General features: G+C 47.3%; 1 protein-coding gene across 3 annotated transcripts in view; it reads left to right on the forward strand.

Annotated features, from left to right (window-relative positions):
• Positions 1–22355, forward strand: part of NPDC1 (neural proliferation, differentiation and control 1) — a 52815-nt gene that overhangs the window by 335 nt on the left and 30125 nt on the right. The gene's annotated exons all lie outside the window — the stretch shown is intronic.

Below are 22355 nucleotides of genomic sequence, written 5' to 3' on the forward strand. Positions count from 1 at the left end.
TTTTTCCCCTAGCCAGAATAACCCCCCCAACCTTCCTCTTCGCCCCAGTTCACTTTGTCCTTCGCCCCCCTCCACACCCCTTGTTCTCCTTTAGATACGCCCCACCCCCACCCGTCCTTTCCTTAATTAACATTTCTCTTACTAGGGTTCAATCCCATTCCTCCCCGCATTTCCTTCATGACCCCCCCCCCCGCTTTATTTTCCTAATGATTCTATTCTGAAGCTTTAATTCTCTCCCCCTCCCTTCTATTCAACCCTGATTCTGTCTGGCAGACCCCACCCTGTCCGAATAATTTCCTCTTAGTTATGTGCTGCCATTTATGCACTTTGTTGTTAGTGGTGGCTTGGGGGTGTATTCCACCGTTGGCAGTTCTTTCTGAGGTGGACTGGCTTATATAGGGGGCTGGGAGTTTAGCTGCAGGACTGGATAGCTCCTGCCAAAGTTATAAAGTACAGTACAGTCGTACCTCTGGTTACGTACTTAATTTGTTCCGGAGGTCCATTCTTAACCTGAAACTGTTCTTAACCTGAGGTATCGCTTTAGCTAATGGGGCCTCCTGCTGCTGCCACGCGATTTCTGTTCTCATCCTGAAGCAAAGTTCTTAACCCGAGGTCCCATTTCTAGGTTAGCAGAGTCTGTAACTTGAAGGGTATGTAACCCGAGGTACCACTGTACTGATATGTGGCCTCAAGGCTGTTTGGTGTTGTTTTTAACGTGAGTTCTCTTATTGTGCCTTACTTCTCGATTGATGTGACTTGCATGTGTGGCCTTGGAGCATAAGCTCCTGCTTAGTGGTGGATTTCACACCCTGCCCCCACCCCACCCGTTGGTGTTCACTAAAGGAGAAAGGCTTCATTCCTTCCCACTCTGATGGACGGAGTGCCTAAACCCATGTGTCATCCAGTAAAGAAATAGATTCTGGAAAAGAGGGCCTCTTTTCTTGTTGTGCATAATGGGCAGGTAGATTTTTTTGTTGCTAATTTACCATTTCATCTTGGTAAGGAATCAGACCCCTTTGTCTGTGCTGCAAATGCTGCAGCATAGCAGTCCTTTCTAATCTGGGGCACCTCCAGATGTTTTGCACCACAAACCAGCATAAGCCTGACGGGAGTTGTTGTCCAACAGACCCATAGAGCACTAGATTGGCAAAGGCACCACCTGCACATTCAGCCTCCTGGCACCTGAGCTTGTTTTGCAACTTCTGACTCTCATGAATACAACCTTGGACACATCACATAAGTCACAAAGCTCATTGATTGATTGATTGATTGATTGCCCAGATGCCCCGATAACAGAGATGCTTCCTGCGTAGTGCTGGGCAGCACTACTTCCCAGTAGTGTGTCAGGATTAGGGTTGCCCAACCTTTGTAAGATGCTGCATGCTGTTCATCTGCATGAGTTACTGATCCGCAGCAAAGGCTCCTGCAGAGAGACAGAGGGCAGCATCCTCTAAGGGAGGCTCACTGTCACCATCATTGCACTGGTGTGGCAGAATCAGCCATTTAGACCCCTTGAAGAGACTTGGCGTGATTGGAAGGAGGTGGAGTCAGAGCAGTAAATCGGCCAGGGTTGCAGTCTGCATCCTCTTTGGTGGGTGACTGATTGTTCTTGAGTGTGAAAATTTAATGAATTCCTTTCTCACTGTGTGGAAGTTGTTGTGTAAGAGATGCAATAAACTTCCACCCTTCAGCTGTTTGGGTGTGTGGACTTTGTGAACTGTCTGCTACCTTTACTCGAGGAAGCTGCCGCTCTCTTCAGATAGCTGCACAGCTCTTGACTTTCCTCAGTCAATGGATTGACACATCTTGACTTTTACCTGAAGTGGCTAGAAAGCATTATCTCAAGAGGGGCGGCAGGATGCTAGAATCTTGCAGCGGCCCTTCTCTGTGATAGAAATTGTGGATGTACTGCTCAACTCTATGAGGCATTCAGGCCAGTGAGTCATTCAGTCATTCAGTTTTATTGCACATAGCCAAAGTCTGCCACAATATACACAGAATCATTCAACAATTAAAAGAAAATATACTGGATTGATACAAAAAACTTAAAACATTTATATTATCAAGACATTACCTACTCTAAACAGAGCTATAAAAGTACTTTAATATACAAGTTAAGACATTAAACAATAAAATTTATAAGCTAAAGGTATCACATGGCCACTAACATATTAAAAAAGAATGTTAATTCATACAATGTGCAATTATATTCGGAGTTTGGTGATAAAGATAGAATATAGCTTGATGTAGACAGGGTCAAATAAATTCATCTCCTTTACAGTTGGTGGCTACCTTGGCTATATAATTTGCTCTAATTTTCCTAGCGGCAGTTGCAAAGAGTTCTACACGCCAGGTCACATACATATCTGTGTCTGCGAGGAGATATAAAATCATGTCAGAGAGATTCTGGCCAGGAGACCTTGTCCTTATAGGTGAAGAAGAGAAGAAGAAGAGTTTGGATTTGATATCCCGCCTTTCACTCCGTTTAAGGAGTCTCAAAGCGGCTCACATTCTCCTTTCCCTTCCTCCCCCACAACAAACACTCTGTGGGGTGAGTGGGGCTGAGAGACTTCAAAGAAGTGTGACTGGCCCAAGGTCACCCAGCAGCTGCAGGTGGAGGAGCGGAGGCGCGAACCCGGTTCCCCAGATCACGAGACTACCGCTCTTAACCACTACACCACACTGGCTAAAAATCGTTCTCTTGCTTCATTATATAAGGGGCAGCGCAAGATGTATTGCATAAGGTCCTCTACTTCAGGACATCCCCTAAATTGTGGGTGTACTGCTCAACTCTGTGAGGCATTCAGGCAGTGCATGTGGAAGACAGTTTAGAGCAAATGTTTTAGGTGTCCTCTTGGGTGTTTGGCCTTCATAATAATGCTGAGGCCATCTTTGCATCATTGAAGCACGTAATTTTGGACAAAGCTGTTGTTGGCCTGGAATAGTGCAAAATTAAGAAGAGCTGCTGTGCTAAAATGTGGGGTTGCTCTCTTGCAACTCTGGCCCCAGTCACACCATACAGTCAAGGCATTTAAAGCAGTGCGGAGTAGTGGTTAGACCGCTGGACTGTGACTCAACCATGAAGCTTAGTGGATGACCTTGGGCCAGTCAGTTCCTCTCAGCTGCACCATGAGAAAGGGGAGAACCATGTACACCAACCTGAGCTCCTTGGAGTAAAGGTGGAGTGAGTATGCGCATGCAATAAATAATAAATAAATACGATACTACATTAAAGAGTCATGGCTTCCTGCAAAGAATTATTGAAAGTGTAGTTTAAAGGTGCTGAAGATTGTTAGGCGCCCACTATATTCCCCTCACTGAACTAGAATTCTTAAAGTGATTTAGCAAACAATCCCTCTTCCCATAGTCACTGCTGGCTTACACCATAAGGGAAATGGGGGAGGGGGGATTGTCCCCCACTTTGCTATTTTAAACACGCTTTGCAAGCAGGAATTAAATTGCTTTAACTGACAGTTTGGCAAAAAGTGAGGGGGGGGCGGGAATCATTGACTTGTTGGCATGCATCCAGGGCTGCCTATCCTCTACGCAAAGAATTATGTTGCAAGAGAAACTGAATTCTGTGATTGGCAAAAATTATGCAAATTTGTTTTGCCTAATTTATTGACTGTCACAGGGAAGAGAGAGATGGAATAAGTCTCTCTCTCTCTCTCTCTCTCTCTCTCTCTCTCACACACACACACACACACACACACACACAGGTAGCCCTGCTCAGCTCCCCTCTTGCTCTTGAGGTTTTGCCAGGTACCTCCACATATTTTTCATTATTATATTTGCTGGTGATGAGGGACAGGACCTTGCCACTTTATTTGTCTTTTAAAAGTGAAAGCTGAAAATGCAATTAAAAAACAAGCAAGCAAGGAATTGGTGGGATTTCAAACCATCAATTAAGAGCCAGATTGTGGCCAGGTGCTATATGGGAATTGACTAATTAAAGGGTCCTTAGAATCATGATAGTGGAAGGCACGCAGAGGGTCCAACTCTGCAATGCAGGAGCAGGGGGAAGTGGAGCCCCAGCTGAACAGGGCTGCGCAGATGTCCACTGAGACCTCAGCTGTGGGGGTTTGTCATTGTGAAATTAATCCAGAATGCGGCAGCTAGACTGGTGACTGGGAGTGGCCGCCGGGACCACATAACACCGGTTCTGAGAGATCTGCACTGGCTCCCAGTACGTTTCCGAGCACGATTCAAAGTGTTGGTGCTGACCTTTAAAGCCCTAAACGGCCTCGGTCCTGTATACCTGAAGGAGCGTCTCCACCCCCATCGTTCAGCCCGGACACTGAGGTCCAGCGCCGAGGGCCTTCTGGTGGTTCCCTCATTGCGAGAAGTGAGGCTACAGGGAACCAGACAGAGGGCCTTCTCGGGAGTGGCGCCCGCCCTGTGGAACGCCCTCCCATCAGATGTCAAAGAGATAAAGAATTACCTGACATTCAGAAGACATCTTAAGGCAGCCCTGTTCAGGGAAGTTTTTAATATGTAATGCTGTACTGTTTTTAAGACTGATTGGGAGCCGCCCAGAGTGGCTGGGGAAACTCAGCCAGATGGGCGGGGTATAAATAATAAATTATTATTATATTATTATTATGAAAACGCTCTGGAGAATTTAGCCCCAAGTTAAGCATTGTGCAGATTTGCTGTTCTAATTCCAGGTTCCAAGCAAAATTAGTCTCAGAAGTCACTCAGATTCAGTGGAGCAAAATGCATGCAGAGCTGGTCATATCTTGATGACACTTTGCCAGCCCTAAATCAGTTTTGAAAATGACGAGTTAGAGTTATTAACATAATTATTCTTGGGCAGCTAAATAGGTATAGCCTTCCTTAGCTTGAAGGCGTTTGGCGGAGCATATCTGGGACGCATCTATTCTCCACCCACTTCCATTCCATTGCACAGTAATTGATAAGACTGTAGCTTAATGGCTCGGTTTTACACCTGTGTCCATGTACTAAATCACACATTCAGAATAAGAGTCTTTAATGGCCTGAACCACTTCAGAAGAGCAATTGTGTTCGTTCCTTTTTAAAAAAGTCCATACTTATAGAAAGCTAATTCATCAGGGAAGATAATATTTCTTTCCCACTCCTTTATGTGATATTTCTACATGCAGGAAGTGCATGTTGCTGCAGTGTAAAGTGATAATTTAGAAAGGACCCTCCTGTTTACATTTTATTGAGGGGAAACTTTGCAAATACTAATCAATAATGCATGCATTATTTTAGGTATGCCCATAAGGGGCCATTTGAATGGCGTCCATATACAGGTCACTATTTGAAACCTGAGCTGGTTTGAAACCATTTTGCCTATTAGTATCCTACTTCCTGTGAAAGGACACTCTGGTAACCATGATTTGGGTAAAGGAGTTGAGATATTAGTTTTAACATCACAGCTGATGACATGCCTTACTGGTTTGTTTATTTTTAGTACATTTGCTTTTGATATGTGTTTTGATTCATTTATTCCCAGTCCCCCCCCCCCCGATTCTCAGGGCAAAGTGCGTGGTTTTTCATCTTCTCTCAATCTCAATTTCATATTCTCAGCAACCCTGCGAGGTAGTTTATGCTGGCAGAGAGTGATTGGCCCAGTTTCAGCCAGTGAGCTTCATGGCTGAGTGGGAGGGTTGAACTTGCCTTTCTCCTGGGCCATGTTGTTCTTGTTGAGTCGTTTAGTCGTGTCCGATTCTTCGTTACCCCATGAACCAGAGCACACCAGGCACTCCTGTCTTCCACTGCCTCCTGCAGTTTGGTCAAACTCATGTTTGTAGCTTTGAGAACACTGTCCAACCATCTCGTCCTCTGTCGTCCCCTTCTCCTTGTGCCCTCCATCTTTCCAAACACCAGGGTCTTTTCCAGGGAGTCTTCTCTTCTCATGAGGTGGCCAAAGTCTTGGAGCCTCAGCTTCAGGATCTGTCCTTCCAGTGAGCACTCAGGGCTGATTTCCTTCAGAATGGAGAGGTTTGATCTTCTTGCAGTCCATGGGACTCTCAAGAGTCTCCTCCAGCACCAGAATTCAAAAGCATCTCCTGGGCCATGGATGGGAAGTTTCCAGATGTTGCTGGACCCATCAGCCCCAGAAGCCAAGATGGCCAATGGTCAGGGATATGAGAGTTCCCCATCCCTGTCCTAGGTGGTCTGTCCATCCAGGCACTGCAGTTGTCTTCTGTCAGTTCCCCACCCGCCTCCCTGCCAGCACTGCTTCCCTTGCAGCTGCATTAGTGCCGCACTGGGCGGTGCAACAAAGGTTGTGTGCCTGGAGGTGGTATTGTCAGTATTTTGGGGCTGTGCCACAGGCGTCTGCTAAGAGGGGTGTGGTGGTGTTGTGGGGAAAGTCTTTTTGCTGTCCATTCCTGGGTGGCACAGCCCATTGAGTCAAGGTGCCATGGCTGTAGGCAAGGGTGGCACCGAGTGCAGCTGTAGCAAATAGAATGCTTCTGAACCTTCTGAACAGCTATAGTGATGCACTGCCCTGTCAGGATCAGCTCCCAGGATACTTCCCCTTGCAGGGAGGACCAGCGTAGTCCAAAACATTAGGAGGTCACCAGGCTGACATATGGTGATGCTGTGCAAATGAGCACCTAGAACAGTGGTTCTCAATCTGTGGGTCCCCAGATGTTTTTGGACTACAACGCCCATCATCCCTGAGCTCTGGCCTTGCTAGCTAGGGGTGATGGGAGTTGTAGTTCAACAACATCGGGGGACCCACAGGTTGAGAAAGGCTGACCTAGAACAAGGGTAGGCAAACTAAGGCCCAGGGGCCGGATCCGGCCCAATCACCTTCTAAATCTGGCCTGCAGACAGTCCGGGAATCACTATGTTTTGACATGAGTAGAATGTGTCCTTTTATTTAAAATGCATCTCTGGTTTATTTGCGGGGCATAGGAATTTGTTCATTCTCTTCCCCCCCCCCAGCAAAAATATATTCTGGCCCCCCACAAGATCTGAGGGACAGTGGACAAGCCCCCTACTGAAAAAGTTTGCTGACCCTGACCCAGAACTTCGGATAATATCAGAAGAAAGGGGGTTGGGGAGACCATTTCCCATAAACAGGCTACCCTGTAATAATTTATTTCCCAACTGTACGATATGTTGCTTGATTGTGGTCTCCACTGGATGGATAAGCTGCATGTTCAGTTTAGTTTTCAAAAGAGTGTTTTGATTTTTAGCACTCTTTGCTTGTTTCCTGATCTCCCAGCTAGCATCCTCTCGGGTCTGAGCAGGAAGCAAACAAGATTTATGAAGCCTGAGTCTTGTGGGCGGACTGAATGGGCTCTCAAAACAGTTGAATTTTGGATGGAAGGGAAATATGTTTCAGGGCTGTAGCTCAGCAGCAGAGTGCCTGCTTGGCATGCAGAATGTCCCAGGTTCGCTCCCTGGCGTGATCCTTCTATGCTGAGGGAAGATTCTTGTTGGAGTCCCACGGGGAGCCACTGCCAGTTCATATGGGCAGAACTGAACTAGGTGGACTAGTGGTTGGACACCATATAAAGTAAATTCATACATTTCCAGCGAGAAGAGGGTTAGGGCCCAGCAGTTCACAAATTCTGATCCTGGTGAACATCCACCAGCATTTTACTGCAGCTTTCTCCTAATAAACACATTTTTGTATTTAGTGCTGACAAATATACACATCTTTGCAAGCAGTTTCCTGTAAAATAATGCATTTCTGCATGTTCTTTTCACCAATGTATCCATTTTTAGGTACGTCATCTTAGCATGTTTGCACCCATTTTTTGTTTGGAGGACATCACTGCAACATTCAGAGAAATGTGATTTTCAAAGAATTATTATGACTCTGAGTGTTTAAAGCCCTTTGCGTAAAACCTAGATATACATATACATATATGTATATATACATATATGTTTAATCAGGCTGCTGCTTTGATGGTACTGGCCTAGATAACTTAGAGTCCTCCCTGTGAATAAGGAAACAGGGGCAGATGTTTCTTTACGCTTATCTGGACTTGAACATTCCGGGTTGCCAAACCTGCTTTTCCTGAAGCATTTCACAGGAGGCCAAAGGTTTGCAGCCAGAGAAATGCGTCCAGGGCTTGCATGTGAGTGACACGATTTGAGGACAAGGAACATGTGTTGTTGTTATTATTAATGGCTGTGGTTCAAGTGCTGCCTCTGTGCTTCGCCCTGGTCTGCAGTATCCTGATCACCTGGTTCAGGGTGATGGGGAGGAAGGGGCCCAGACCTTGCAGAAACATAATCTCTTTGCTAAGTCCATTGAGGGGCCAATGGGAGAGGAGTGAGAAGTGGAGTGGAGGCTTCGCGCTCCCCAGCTGAGCTGCCGCATGCCACTCCTACTTGTGTGCAAGCAGGAGCAAAGCAGGGATCTCTCAGCTGGGAAGCACCAAGCCTCCACTTCTGAGAGATCTCCACCTCCACTCCTGCTTGCACGCAAGTAGGAGCGGGATCAGGGAGCTCAGCTGAGGAGCGCCTGGCTGCCCTTAGGTGGTTCAGGGGCTCTCAGATGCGGCTTCCAAGCTGCCTCTACCTTCCCCAACCCCAGAAACTATTTAGCCTGGCTGCCTTCAAGGGGCTGCAGGGGATCTGATGAGGAGGTGGGGGCTCCTTTAAACTTCTCCCTTGAGGGGAGTGCAGCCACGAACCCCTCAATGGAAAGTGTGACGGAGCCTGCACTTCCCCAGCTGAGCAGCCCCAATCCAACTCCTGTTCCCATGCAAGCAGCAACGTTGCCTAACATAACAGCCTAATCCCACTCCTACTTGCCTGCAAGTAAGAGCAGACCAGTATAAAGTAAGCAGCACATAAGCGGCACACAAAACGCTACCAAGCCATTCTACGTTATAAATCTTATATTAATAATCCAAAAACCGAGAGAGCTATGTACAAGATCTACTACAGAAGCCACAAACAGAAAACTCATTCAAATTGTGCCCAAAAGGAAGATTCAGTCTTTAAAGTTCCTTAAGCCAGGTTCCTGTAGATATCAACAAAGGTAAGTTTGATTAAATGAAGTGTCGGTGATGTGTGGCACTCACAATGGAAGTTATACTCAGAACAGAGCACGTTTGGCTCCCCTTCTAAACTAAAATCTCAGTATGCAGGTTAAATGGTTATGTTGGCACTTTGCGATATATAAGTGGGTGTTGAGTTGCAGCTTGGGCACTCGCTCTCTAAGGCTCGCCAACACTGCCCTAGCTAAAAAGCTTCAAATGTTGTGACCTTTCCTCATTGGGGAGTTGTTGCAGCTTCTTAATCGTTCTGGTGTCTCTTTTATTCCTGGACTTTGAGATGACCCTTGCGGTCCTTGCTCTGACATCAGGTGAGCAGGGGGAAAGTAGCATGGCTTTTCAGTGTTGGCTCCGCGGTTGTGGAACTTGTTCTTGGAGGTCTTCCAAGCTGTCTCCCTCTTTCCACCTTCAGCTGGATGATGAAGTCTTTCATTTTAAAGCCAAGCTAGCTTTAAATAAGTGACCTGCTGCATTTGTTGTTCCTTCAATGACGTTTTGCATTCTGCTGTATCATTGTGTTTTAATGGATGTTTGGTTTTATTGATTTTGTTGTATTATATTTAAAAACTGGGTTCGTTTTGGATAGGACAATGGGTCTGCAATATTACAGTGAAATGAAATGGATATTTTAAGCAGAGGATTGAGCTGGGCATCTGCAGGCAAACAGGATTACGGGCCCATCAGCCCAGGTCTCTGGCCTGTCACTGTCTCTGTGTTTCAGCCAGCCATTTGGCACCAGGAATTTGAACCCAATACTTTCTGGCAGGCTCTGCTGTTGAGCTGTGGGGCTTTACCTTTCAAGTGTGCCAGATCCTCATTTTCCTCCTCCAGACTTTTTTTCCTGTTAACTGAATGCAAAATTTTGGGGGCAAAGATACAGACCAGTGAAGCACCTTTAATCTAAATTTCTGCAGTGTGTTTGCTTCTGCTACCCCTGGCTGTAGGAAGGAAGGAGGGGGAAAATCCTGAACCTATTATGAACCAGCATGGCCAGGGTGGGGGGTGGCCAGGATTAAGAACGGGGAGAAATTCAATTAGGTTCACATTGAAAGGTGACCCTACCTAAATCACGCATTCTGAAATGATATGAGAATGAAACAAAGTTCACCCTTCTCCAATTTTTGCACTGCTATTCTGCAGCCAAGTAACATGAAAAGAATTACACATAGAGAAATATCCATAAAATGCATATTTTATTGTAAATATCATGTGCAGATGCATTATTTTAGAGGAAGTTTCTTTACAAATGTGTGCATTAGTGAGATAATAATAATAATAATAATAATAATAATAATAATAATAATAATAATAAATAATTTATTATTTATACCCCGCTCATCTGGCTGAGTCTCCCCAGCCACTCTGGGCGGCTCCCAATCAAGTGTTAAAAACAGTACAGCATTAAATAATAAGAACTTCCCTAATAATAATAAAAATAAATTTGCACTAAAATGCTTATAGATTTTCATGAGCACTTTTTTTCAAAAAATCACAAACTATGTAACTTTTATGTTGTAAACCAGAGCTTTCCAAACTCTTCGTGTTGGTTACAATGCTTTTGTAGACATGCACCATATTGCTACACAGTAATTCAGTTTTACTAGCAAACCAGAGGTTAAACTAACCCCTTTTCAGCCCCGGAAGGAGCGTGGGGAGCATTCGCACGACACACCTACACACTGCAGCTGGCACACTAGTGTGTCGTGACATACAGTTTGGGAAGCTCTGCTGTAAATGAAGTTTATAAATTTAATAAATAAACTGGAGAATTGAACTTTAAATTGGAAAAATGAGAACCTGGGGGAAACTTGAAATTTGCAGCATCTCCCAACCCTGGTCAGGATAGCCTAGCCCAGGCATCCCCAACCTGCGGCCCTCCAGATGTTTTGGCCTACAATACCCATGATCCCTAGCTAACAGGACCAGTGGTCTGGGATGATGGGAATTGTATTCCAAAACATCTGGAGGGACGAAGGTTGGGGATTCCAGGCCTAACCCAGCCTCCATCAACCTGGTGCCTTCTGGATGTTTTTGACTACAACTCCCAAAGGCCTCAGCCAGAGTGGTTGTATGATGCTGTGGCTGATGGGAATTGTAGTCTAAAACAGCTGGAAGGCACCAGGTTGGTGCAAGCTGGATGGCCTAATTAATGTCTCTTAAAATATCTGTTCCCCTATCTGTTCCCCTTTCCCCCGTGCAGCTGCCTCATTTGATTAGGTGAGCTGATTTGACATGGTGGTTGAGAGCAGTGAGTGGGAAGTCGTGGGCTACAAACTCAGTATACTAGCACAGGAGGTGTCCTGACATATTACAATCTTCATTAGTAATATAATGATAACCATGCTGATCTACCCTTCTGGGGGCTGGTTGTGACTGATTTAAGTAAATATTTTTATCCCACCTTCATAGTGCTTACACCCCACTTGAGGTTTCAAACGATAAGATTTTCTTTAGCAGCCTTTCTCAACCCTGGGTCCCCAGCTGTTGTTGGAATACAGTTCCCACCATCCCTTACCACTGGTCTTGCTAGCTAGGGATGATAGAAGTTGTAGTCCAACAATATCTGGGGACCCAAGGTCAACAATATCTGGGAACCAGTCAGTGTAGACGGACTATTGGCATAGGGCAGCCTCTGCTGTTCCTGTGTCATATATTTGACAAACCATGAGCACCTTGTGTAGGTCATTCTCCCCTAAATTCTCTTCCTTTTCCTTCCCACTTCCATTGAGGTACAGTATTGGGACATCTATTTGGGATGGAGGAGCAACTGCTTATAGTTGCCTGGATGTTGGACTTCCCCAGCCTTTTGAAAACTTTGTGTCAAGTACCTCCATGTGTGGTGGTGGTGATGATGATTTTGACATTTTTGTAGCCATCCAAGGTGAAACGCTGATAAGGCTGTTGAAAATTTAACACTCCCTGTTGCTAAAAACCTAGAGCAAGCAGAAACCCCTTATTTTGCAGAGAAGGTCTTCATACCCAGTAGCATTCTGCAGATTGCTCTGTTCTGACAAATTTGTGCTTGGGGAGCCCAAGGCCTTCTGCGTCCGAGATTCCCTTCTTCTTACCCCCAAATAAGCACCACCTTAATAGCACCTGGTGATGGCTGGCTCTGCTCGAATAATCCCTTAAGCTGCCCTAAGGAGTTGCCTTTCCTGGAAGTACTCCCAAGGCTGCTTCGAAAACCCAGTTTCTAATCTGGAGCTAGAGCTGTAAGCACTCTGCATCCTGGACATCTGTGCTTCAAGGGCAGGCCTGTAATCCCAGGGGGCGAGGAAGGGGGGAGCTTTTGGGAATGGGTGGTTATATGACCCAATTGAGCAGAAGCATCTTCAAATACTTGGCATCTGGAGAAGATTTTTTTTCGGGGGGGGGGCGCAAATTCATTCCTCCTGAGACCTTTCCTTTTAAGGGGCAATCAATGTATTTTTATTTTTAAGGCATGTGCCGTTCTTCAACAGTGTTCCCCTTTCCCCATTAATTATGCTGCTTTGAATGTATACTTTATGGCTGACTTTCTTCACTAATGTTTTTTCCTGGATTCTTTTTCTTGATGCTCCAATTCGTTGGAAACAGAATCCTGCTCTCACACTGACCAACCAAATGCTTCCAATTGCCGAAAGCCGTAGGAAGAGAGAGTGTTGCTCTTGTGCTAAAATTCTGCTTGCAGGCTTCAGAGGTGTAGCTAGGGGGGAGCAGGGGGCATTGTGCACCACACTGCGGGGCTTGACACTTACCACTCCTGAGCCACGTGTCTCTACTGGGTGTGACGTGGTTGCTCGGGAACCTGCAGGCTCCGTGCTGCCCAAAACAGCAGTGTGGGGCTTGCATCCAGGCTAGATGGGACATTGGCCTCATCCGGCAGGGTTCTCCTTATGTTTTCCTTCTTCACCCATTGTATTTTGTATCGTACCCTCCCTTTCAAACAGCTCAGGGTTGTAAACATGAGGGTTATCCTACTTGATCCTTGTAACAACCATGTAAGGTAGGGGTCCCCAAACTAAGGCCTGCAGGCCGGATAAGGTCTGAGGGACTTTTTTATCTGGTCTGCGGTGACCCCCGCCACCCGCTCTTACTGGCACTGCATGGCTTCCCACTTCCGGGTCGGAGGAGCACCAGAAATAGCTTGTCCACATGCGCAAGCGTTATTTGCACATGCACAAGCGTTATTTCTGGTGCACATCCGGGGTGGAGGAGGCCCATGCACATGCGCACAAGCTATTTCCGGTGCTCCTCCGACCCGGAAGTGCGCTGGAAATAGCATGTGCGCACGCGTATGGGCACGTGCTCTCCCACCCTCTGGCCCGCTGCTCAATCGGCGCTGGAGACACCGGCCTGAGGCGCAGTAAGTTTGCTGACCCCTGATGTAAGGCATGTAACAACCATGTAAAGTAGGTGGGGAGTTTAATGGAACAGCCACAGTTCAGTGGGTAGAGGAGGTTCCAGATTCAGTCCCCAATGGCCTCTCCATGCAGGGCGACCAACACCAGTAAAATTACCATAGAAACATAATGTGGAGGTGACCCAATTTAAAATACAGGTTAAAATGCAATTTAAAAATGCAGCCTCATTTTAAAAGTAGCCCATAGATCAAAACCGTAAGGGGAGGGAAGACATAAGGGTCAGACTGAGTCCAAACCAAAGGCCAGGCAGAACAGCTCTGTCTTGCAGGCCCTGCGGAAAGATGTCAAGTCCCGCAGGGCCCTAGTCTCTTGTGACAGAGCGTTCCACCAAGTTGGGGCCAGTACTGAAAAGGCCCTGGCCCTAGTTGAGACCAATCTAACCTCCTTGAGGCTTGGGACCTCAATTGTTGTCATTTGTGGACCTTAAGGCTTGCCTTGCGTACCGCTTTGCAGCTCCCGCCTTTCCCCAGCTCACTGTAGGCTTGGAGTTGTGGGCGGGTGGGGGGGGGCAGAATGTCACCCCCGTCAAGATGGCACCCAGAGCACACCACACCCGCCACACTCACCTTGCTCCGCCTCTGCTGCCCATCAGTGTAGACAACACTGAGCTAGCCTCACTTAGGATGAGGCAGCTTCCTACATCCTATGGCGATGGTGGTGTTAGCTTTGATACAAAAAGCAAAAAAGATGATTTCAGTAATCAAGCTTTTGAAGCAACCCTTGGAAAACCTCAAGGTTTTGCCTTCCAGCCTTGCAAATGAGCCCACAACAGTACTAGCCTGCAAACTTCCTAATTTTGAGCTAGGTAAGCCATTGGTCTCACTCGCTGTTGGCCTTGCACATTTGTTTTTCTTTCCCCATTAGTAATGAGTGCAGACTTTAACCCAGGCTCCTTGATAGACCCAGTGGCGTAGTGCTGATTGCCGGTGCCTGAGTTGGGCATGCGCATGCATGCTGGGTGCAGGGCAGGTGCCAGCCAAGCCCTCACGCCTGATGCCACTGGAGCAACCCCACCCCTGCTGGAACAAAGTGGAGCTGCACTGAGCTGCCCACACGCACAGGGTGGAGCCCATATAGCCGATGCAGACTTTGGTGGATGGAGAGGGGCACCGGGCTGGGCTGCACTGGGGGCGCCTGCATAGGGGTTCCTGGTTCATGCGCCCTCAAAAATTGTGCATCTGGGGCCACAGCCTCCTGGCAGCACCACCCCATGTTATGCTCCTGGTTAGACCACACCACCTGTCTCTCACTCATCCTTGTTCCTGTTGTGCTTCTGAGGCCTGTGCCACAATAAACCCTTCTAAGACAAGTCAAATGGAAGCTGACAGAGGTGTAGGCTCCCGGTCTCTCTCTCTTTCTTAAAACCTTCTCTTCTGCTGCTCCTTCCTCTCTGCCTGTCCTCTCCCCTGCTCTTTCTCCAGCCTCTGGGATTGCCTCATAGAGCATCTATCTGTCTTGCACGCAGAAGAGGAGCCTGGCTTCTGCAAGAGCACCTGCCAGAGGGAGGCACAGGTGGGTGGAGCTGGGCAGCAGGAGCATCTGCTGTGGGGAGGGAAGTGGGCTGGGTGGCCTGGCACGGGAGGAGAAGGCTGCACTAGGTCTCTTGCTGATACCCCATGTGGCGGTGGGAACCAGGGTTTATGGCTGCATGAATCACGCAAGAACAGCTCATTGTGTGTGGAAGGCGAGCATCTGTAGCCTGGCTCCTGAGCTGCCTCTGAGCACCGTTTGCCTCCTGAAAGCATCTTCTGATTCTGCATGGCTCATGCATCTTAGCTCAGCCTTTTCCCAGGCTGGTGCTCCAGGCTAGATATTTTGTGCTGCGACTCCCATCAGTCTCAGCCAGCAGAGGCTGGTGGGAGTTGTAGCCTGAAACAGTATGGGGACGGGGACGACGACAGGACACCAGGTTGGGGGAAGATGTTTTTGAGCCTTGGGAGATCTGTGCTGTGCCGAAGGTGAAGGCACCTTTGCGAAACCACAATGTGTATGACTTGGCTTTCAGTTTGAGGGCACCTGGTTTGAACTGTGAAGGGGAAACTGTCTGTTCTTTTTGTGTGTGTAGTGCAAGGGGTGGGGATTCAGACTAAAAAATGGGTATATGAGCACTGACCCGTCCACTGGGCTGGATGTAATGATGATTAATTTTATGTGCCTATTTAAATTTATGTCTTGTGCTTCACCCTAAGGTCACAGGAGCAGGTTACAGCATTGGGTAAAGGTAAAGGAAAAGGGATCCCTGACCGTTAGGTCCAGTCACAAATGACTCTGGGGTTGCAGCGCTCATCTCGCTTTACTGGCCGAGGGAGCCGGCGTTTGTCTGCAGACAGGTTCTGGGTCATGTGGCCAGCATGACTAAGCTGCTTATGGCGAACTAGAGCAGCACACGGAAACGCCGTTTACCATCCCGCCGGAGCAGTACCTATTTATCTAACTGTATTTTGACGTGCTTTCAAACTGCTAGGTTGGCAGGAGCAGGGACCGAACAATGGCTGCTCACCCCGTCGCGGGGATTCAAACCGCCAACCTTCTGATCGACAAGCCCTAGGCTCTGTGGTTTAACCCACAGCACCACCCTTGTCCCACACAGCATTGGTTTTCTCTTGTGCCTATTTATTACATACACCATTGGGTACCATATGTAATAAATAGGCACAAGAGTAAACCAGTTGGTTTTTTTTAAAAAAAAAAAAAACAACAACCCCTGGAATCTGTTTTAAGTCAGACAATCATAGAACTGTGCAGCAGTCGTTTTTTTACCTTGATTTCTCAGCACCAGGGAGTAACTTTGCCAAACATTTCCATCTTGGACTCAGCCTTGAAACATACACTTTTACCATATGTTTGCATGGCGGTAGTGCTCTTGTTATAATAACCCACCTGGGTCAGCCTGCAGACCACCAGGACGTCCCAACCCACTACACGGAACAGCAGGGGCTCTCTGGGGTTTCAGACAGGCAACACTCCCATTAGGGTCTGAACCTGGGAGCTTTTGCATGCAAAGCAGAGACTCTGCAACTGGGCTGCGGCCCTATCTTGACTTCATGTAATCTGTAAACTGACCTCATTACTATAAGACCCAACCTATTTTTTTCTCTCCTTTAAAACATTGATTTTCCTTGTTCTGGCAAGCCCTGCTTTATTTACAGGCATCTCCTCACCCACTTAGGTGCAATCAGCTTACGTGTGACTTTGTGTATGCACAGCGCCAGAAAATAAATAATTCAAACCCAGAAAGGGAGGGAGAGATTCAGAGAGTCATCGTGGCTCACAAGGAGACTCTCCCTGGAGCCCGGAGAGGATGTTGGTGCGGGTGGAGGAAGCCCCAACCAGACTGGAGGCAGAGCAGAACCTTTTTTAACACTTTTCAGCCTTCCCAGCTAATAGCAGCAGCAGCAGCAGCAGTCTCAAGGTTCCTGCCTGTCCTCCAGCCTTTTGCAGGCCCCAGAGCTTCAATTCTAGTTATTTTGGACACAGTGGTTTTGGTATTGCTTGAAGAGAGAGTGGCAGAGAGGGTGTTTAGAGGGAGCTCCCCATTTTACACAATTTCAGTTATGCGCACAGGGGCCTAGAATGTAACCCCCACACAAGTAGGGATTCAATTTAGGGATTTCTTTTGATGAGGCACTGTGGATCGATTTTACAACACAAGCATACAAAGATTTATTTGCAACCCGCATGTTTCCTGCCAAGCAGTTCTCCTTCCTCCCGATCTAATCCTCACAACGGCCCTTCAAGGTAGGCTAGGCCAAGGTCACCCAGCAACCTGCATGACTGGTGTGAGAATGTGCAGTGCTGTACTGTCAGAAAGCTGCAAAGGATCTCAAATCCCTGCCCCCCCCCCCCAGGACTATGTAGGAGGGGATTCCCTTGCTTTTAGGGAAACATCAGTGCCTGATTTTTTTGTGGGGTGGTGTGGGCTTTTCCTGGCAGGAAAGATGAAGGGGGGGTACAGTCTTGCCTTGTTCATTAAGAGGGAATCTGTGGAAGGGCCTCCTCTTCCTGCCTGTTTTGGAGCATTAGAGTATAATCTGCTTCTAAATCTGCCTTGTGTGAATTTAGCTATAGGTGCCTTTTTCGGCTGAGGAAGAAAGAGATTTAGTGTTTATTCCCAGCTACTGTAAATCTCCAGCTTTAGGAGCACTACAGAGCTCATATTTTCCCCCTCCACCACCCCCCTTACATGAACTGGATATAATATTTGAAGAGGAGAGATTAAGTTATTTAATGCAGAGGCTTGGCGGTAGTGGCAGGGAGTGGGGCTAATGTTTTTGAGCTAATGGTACCAGGATCAGGGCTTGGTGTGTTACCTAATTTGTTTTTAATTACATGAACGTTGCTGATTTGCTTGCTCTGAGTTCAAAATGTTCTGAGTTCAGAAAGGTGTGTATTATTAAATGAAATTACTGCTAACAGTAATCATTGTGTTTCTGCCCATATTGTGTAATGCGTAGCATTTGGTGCACAATTCAGTTTCCTATCTATGTTTTTCCCCCTCCCCTTCTTCTTCTCTTTCTTTCTTTCTTTCTTTCTTTCTTTCTTTCTTTCTTTCTTTCGCACAGTGATCACAAGTTGTCTGCCCAGGCTATGGGTTTGCTGTGCAGAGTGGATAAAATTAATTGCCATAGTGATAACATTCATTTTTAAAGTGTGTGGAGGATACTCCAGGCAGTCAGGCCATGATAGCAGCTGTACTTTTCAGTACTTTTTGTTATGGGCAAATAACAAAGCCAAAGCTATTCAGCATAGCTGAAATGAGTTTATAATCATAACCCCTTTGAATTAAAAAAACTAGTCATTGACCAAAGTGATACTTGAAGACACTTACCTAACTACAACAGCTGTCTTTTCATAAACTGCTCTGTGTAGCTTGTTCCCCCCCCCCCCCAGTGGTACCTCAGGCTACATATGCTTCAGGTTATAACGCTTCAGGTTACAGACTCTGCTAATCCAGAAATAGTACCTCGGGTTTAGAACTTTGCTTCAGGATGAGAACAGAAATTGCGTGGCAGGAGTGGGAGGCCCCATTAGCTAAAGTGGTGCTTCAGGTTAAGAACAGTTTCAGGTTAAGAATGGTCCACCAGAACGAATTAAGTTCTTAACCTGAGGTACCACTGTACAGTGAAGCTGTATATAAATGCAATGAAATATATAGAAAAATAAACTGCTGTCTTATTTGCCTGATGATGGTTATGGAAGCTCAGCCTTTCCCCCCAGCCAACCTTAGGGTGGTTTCCAAAGCGCGTGGTCCCTCCCCCTGGGATCCTCAAGTGGGGCTCTAAGAAGCAAGCGGGTAGCAGGGGGCACTGGAGGTGCAAATGACTATCACACTGGCATCACTGGATCAAGTTCATCAGGTATTGATCAAAGAAAATCATTTAAATTGGATTTTGAATAAACGTGCAATTAAAGGTTACTGGTTTCAAAACAAATTTTCAAAACAGTGTCGAAGCATAAAATGCTGTTTTCCAGAACAAATACATGTGCAGATGTTACTGTTTTGAATTTGATTGTGTTGTGGATGCTGCAAACTGCTATTCTGAATTAAGCTTTGTATAGGGTAGCGGGCACTGAGAGAGAGTTTATGGAACCAGGGGTGGGAGGGGGAGGGGCCAAAACAGTGTGTGAACCATTGCTGCAGACCCTCTACCACATTGCATTTATATTTTAACTTTTTAAAGAATGTTTTACAACTCTCTTTTTTAAAAAAGAATTGTTATTGCCGTGCCTGCCACTCTGGGCTCCTTTTGAGAGGAAGCGCAGGATATAAACTGTAATAATAATAATAGTAATAACTCTTTTGCTGTGAGTTGTGGCTTCGCTCCAGCGATGCCCAGGCACCTGGGATAGAGGAAAGGGTGCAGCCGCTTGCCTGTGATGCATGGATTGCTTTGCATACGCTGGCTGGCAGAGGGTGAAGGAGGAGAAAGGCTGCCTACAGAATTCATAGAATCTTAGAATTCTAGGCTGGGAAGGAATCCCTGCGGTCATCTATCCCAACCTCCTGTAATGCAGAAATCTTTTTGTCCAACATGGGAACCCACATCGCTGAGATGAGTCTCAAGCTTTACCAGAGGCACCCAATTGTGAGGGCGACTGGGGGTGGGTGATGTCAGGGTGTTAGGAGGAGCTGGGGACGGAGCCGGACACAGGGGACGGGCGACTTCAGTGGCCAGTGGCTCTGCCACCCCCTCTCCTGATTCTGCCACTGGTGGGAGGCTGATTCCACCCTCCTTCTCCTTGTGGCAGGAGGAGGAGCCGGTCGCTGAAGCTGTGCCACGCTTGGTTCTGCAGTCAACCTCCTCCATCATTGGGAGGGTGTCCCCCCCAAAAAAAAGACATTGAGGGGGCCCAAAACAGCTCGGTCCCCAGGAGCTGGTGCCCCTGTGCTTTACCAACTAACATATAATTGTAAAGCCAAACCTTTCCTAGAGAAACTGGGATCTGAACCAAGTGTACCAGCTTGTCCCTGCAGTTGAGGGGGCTGTGACCATGTGACATGCACTTGCCATGCGCACATGCCATGTGATGTGCTGACATCACTTGCGCACACTGCAGGGCATGCTGTGTGGCTTGTGCACATGACACGAACATGTCATGCAGTGTGCATGCACGGCTTCGTAATTTAAAATTTTCATCTCCCTGACCTGAAGTGAAAACAAGCCCAGAACGATGGAGGTGGAGATGCTCCTTCAGGTATACTGGGCCAGGTCTGTTTAGGGCTTTAAAGGTCAACACCAAGACTTTGAATTGTGCTCAGAAGCGTACTGGGAGCCAATGTAGGTCTTTCAGGACTGGTGTTATATGGTCTCGGCGTCCGCTCCCAGTCACCAGTGTAGCTGCCGCATTCTGGATTAGTTGTAGTTTCCGGGTCACCTTCAAAGGTAGCCCCATGTAGAGCGCATTGCAGTAGTCCAAGTGAGAGATAACCAGAGCATGCACCACTCTGGTGAGACAGTCTGTGGGCAGGGAGGGTCTCAGCCTGGTAGACAGCTGCTTCCTGAAGTGCTGCTGTACTAGTGCTGCTGTTGTGTTGTGCTTGTGTGGCTGGTGGCTGGAACAGCCATGCTGAAACTTCTGGGGAAACTGTGTGTCAGTGTTTTCAAATGAGTAATAAAATAAATGCACATGCAGTTGGTGGATGACTGGAGAGTGGGTGATTCAGCTGCTATGGGATCGCAGAAGGAGGGGCTCCTGGATCAGGAAGGTCCATTGGCCTGTCCTGGGCGTGAGGGCGACTTCTTTCCTTCTGTGGCTGCAGGCAGACAAAGATGCTTCCCAGGCTGTTATATGATGGGCTGCCAGCTCCATATTATTACAAGAGCGGGTGGCTAATGTGATAAAGGTTCCTTAATGGGAGGCAGCAGGATTGCAATTAGTAACTTTCTCCCTGTCTCACTTCCCGTAATTGGAAGGAACAGGAGTATATTTCATTCCTGGGTAGGAACAGTTCCTGTTGCAACGGAGGAAATGTTGTGCAAAGCTTCATGTGTATTCATGAATTTCATGAAATCATGAGCAGATTTCATGAGCCTGAGCAAATATTGGAGCAGCTGAGTCAAAAGAGATATTGGGATCCAGAAGCATGACCTTCACCAGAGCAGCTGCAGCTGGGCTAGCTTGGAAACCAGCGGCTCATTTCGTTCTCCAGTGGCTGGAGTTGAGCCTGCAAACAGGTTGACCCAAATGGGGCTTCCATGTTCAGGAGCAATATATCCTTGTGTATTGAAGGGAAGTAAGGAATAGCCATAGTGAACTGTTATCCTTGCCTACTCATCAGTGCTTTACTAGTCATAAGGAGTGGGATTTGCAACAAAATGATGCAGCATAGAGCACTCTTATTTAGGGTTCTGGTTAGGCAGCAGTGCCCTCCCCCTCCCCCCCCCGAGGCACAACATCTCATTCATTAGAGGCCTGGGTGGTGGATCAGGCCAGTGGCCCACCTGGTCTAGCATCCTGTTCTCACGTTGGCCAACCACATGCCTGTGGGAAACCTGCAAACAGGACTTAAGCACAAGGGCTCCCTCTCCTCCTGTGCACTCCAGACACTGGCATTCAGAAGCACTACTGCCTTGGACTGTGGAGGCAGAGCAGAGCCATCCTAGCTAGCAGCCTTTGACAGCCATATCTCCTCCACAAATTTGCCCCATCTTCTTTTAAAGCCATCTAGATGGGCAGCCACCACTAACTCCTGTTGGAGTGAGTTCAAATGTATAACTATGCACTGCGTGAAAGAGTTTCTTTTGTGCACTTACTAACCATTGTACTTTTTGGGGTGGGGTGGGGATTCCTCTAGTTCCTACCCACACCTTTAAAGATTCTCACTTCTGTGAACCTCGGGGCTCCACCAAACCTTCTGATTCTTCCCTCTTGAGCATCAGAATGACATCTAAATGGAACCTCCACATTCAGAGGTAAAGGTAAAGGGACCCCTGACTGTTAGGTCCAGTCGTGACCGACTCTGGGGTTGCAGCACTCATCTCGTTTTATTGGCCGAGGGAGCCGGCATACAGCTTCCGGGTCATGTGGCCAGCATGACTAAGCTGCTTCTGGAGAACCAGAGTAGCACATGGAAATGCCGTTTACATTCCCGCCAGAGTGGTACCTCTTAATCTACTTGCACTGTGTGCTTTCGAACTGCTAGGTAGGCAGGAGCAACAGGAGCTCACCCTGTCGCAGGGTTTCGAACTGCCAACCTTCTGATCGGCATAAGTCTTAGGCTCTGTGGTTTAACCCACAGCGCCACCCACGTCTCTACATTCAGAGGTAGCATAGCCCTGAATTCCAGCTGGCTGGGGAGCCCCACCCCAGGTGAGGACTGTTGCTGTCATTCCCTGACCGTGGATTTCTCTGGAGGCATCCCAAAGCCCTATGAATTCACAGGCTGCTTCCTATTTTGAAAATGCAAGTGAGATAGAACCTTTAAAAACAAAAAACCAACAACAAATGCAGCTACTCA

The sequence above is a fragment of the Podarcis gaigeae genome (assembly GCF_964106915.1).
Source record: "Podarcis gaigeae genome assembly, chromosome: Z".
Lineage (NCBI taxonomy): Eukaryota > Metazoa > Chordata > Lepidosauria > Squamata > Lacertidae > Podarcis > Podarcis gaigeae.